The 1,795-nt window shown below is 64.0% G+C and overlaps 1 protein-coding gene across 2 annotated transcripts in view; it reads left to right on the top strand.

The window, feature by feature from the left end:
- Positions 1-1,257: 1,257 nt before the first annotated feature.
- The window catches only part of KIAA0513 (KIAA0513 ortholog), a 53,332-nt gene continuing 52,794 nt past the window's right edge, over positions 1,258-1,795 (top strand). For both annotated transcript variants that reach the window (XM_053271098.1, XM_053271095.1), the window contains exon 1: positions 1,258-1,411. The gene's annotated coding sequence lies outside the window, so the exon portion shown is untranslated. The remainder of the gene's footprint in view (positions 1,412-1,795) is intronic.

Genomic DNA, 1,795 nt, shown 5'->3' with positions numbered 1-1,795 from the left:
GATTAGTTCTCTCATTCTGGGCCTCCAGATGTGTGCCGATTTCTCTCCTACTCCATCAGGTGCAAGAGGTTGCCAGTTCAAATCCCCATTGGTATGTTTCCCAGACTATGAGAAACACCTATATTGGGCAGCAGCAGCAGCAGCAATATAGGAAGGTGCTGAAAGGCATTATCTCATGATGTGTGGGAGAAGGCAATGGTAAACCCCTCCTGTATTCTAACAAAGAAAACCATGTGGCTGTGTGGTTGCCAGGAGTCGACACTGACTTGGTGGCACAACTTTACATCAGGTAAAGTGGGCCATCGAGTCGATTTTGACTCCTGGCGCCCACAGCCCTGTGGTTTTCGTTGGTAGAATACATGAGGGGTTTCCCGTGGCCGTCTTCTGCGCAGAATGAGATGATGCCTTTCAGCATCTTTCTCTGTTGCTGCTGCCCAATATAGTGGCAGCAGGGATTTGAAAGGGCAACTTTCTGCTTGTCAAATGTTTCCCTGCTGCATCGCTTAAGGTGTACATCAGGTTAGGGGGTGTCAAACTTGGGACTGTAGATGTTGCTGGACTACAACTCCCAGCCTCCCCAGCCACCATGGCAAGGCCACTGGGGCTTGGGATGATGGGAGTTGTAGTCCTACATCTGTGGACCCGAGTTTGAGGGGCATCCTCACTTCTTGTCCTAGGGGCCAGGAGGACCCACTTCAACCTTGCTCGGTCGGAGCAGGCCCTTCCCCGGTGTCGGTCGGCAGTCCTGCAGCAGGGGGCGCTCTGGCCACAAGAAGCTGCGGGCTTTTCTCCTCCCCCCAGTCCCTCCCTGCAGTTGAGCGGCCAGGCTCAGGAGCGCGCCGGGGGGCTACCCTGCTGCCTCCCCTCGCCCAGAGGCTGCCGTGACCTCCTCCGGGCTCCTTGCTCCACATGCACGAAAGGCCCGGCCAGGCCAGAGACCGTTAAATGGCCCCAAACCCGGAGGCTGAAGGCCCTTGGTGGGGCGCCCGCAGCAGGTGCCTCCACGTGGCTCCTGCCGCGCTCAGTCCCCGCTTCTCCTGGCCAAGGGGGGCCAAGCGGGAGCAGCCCCAGCCAGCCTCCCTGGGGGGCCCTTCTCTGCCTGGGGGGGCAGCTGCAGCTGCGCCCATTTCCAGAGCAGCTGGCCGCCCCGCCCCCTCCTGACTCCAGAGGAGCCCCGCTCGGGGCGGGGGCCCGCGCTAGCCCCGCCTCCATCACGACCCGCCAGCCAGGAGAGGCGGGGCCAGGCGGGCCCCGCCCCCTCCGGCTCCTCCCTCCCGCGTCGTTCTCACGTGGCAGCCGCCCCTCGGACTCGGAGCCTGCGCACTGCCGCCGCCGCCGCCGAAGAGCGGACTGAGGAGCTGCTGCGGGGAATCCCTTGGAGCCGCGCCGCCACCTGGGCCAGCGGGGGCAGGTAAGGGGCGCGCAGCCGGCAGGGTACCGGGCGGGGGAGCAGCGCCGCCGGGAAGAGACCCCCGGGCAAAGCCGGCGCTCGGAGCTGCGGGCTGGGCTGGGCGTGTGGAGCTTCCTCCTGCTCCGGAGCGGGAGCAGTCTACCTGAGTGATAGTTTTGGGAGCAGCGCTGGCCCTGCACGAGTCGGTGGCAGCTGCTCCCTGCCGCAGGGACTCGGCAGCCCCCTTCTCCCGGTCTCCCTCTTCCTCCAGGGTCGCAGCAGCAGGCACGCAAAGCCCGTCGCCGCCGCCCTCAGAGGGGAGGTCCTCTGGGGCTGCTCTTGCTGTCCTCCCCACCCACCTTCCCCCCCGTTATAACTCTTTTCCTCCTTGTGCTGCCCTGTCCA

Source organism: Hemicordylus capensis, chromosome 9, assembly GCF_027244095.1.
Source record: "Hemicordylus capensis ecotype Gifberg chromosome 9, rHemCap1.1.pri, whole genome shotgun sequence".
In the NCBI taxonomy this organism is placed as follows: Eukaryota; Metazoa; Chordata; class Lepidosauria; order Squamata; family Cordylidae; genus Hemicordylus; species Hemicordylus capensis.
The sequence above is the reverse complement of the archived record's forward strand: the minus strand, read 5'-3'. Positions and strand labels throughout refer to the sequence as shown.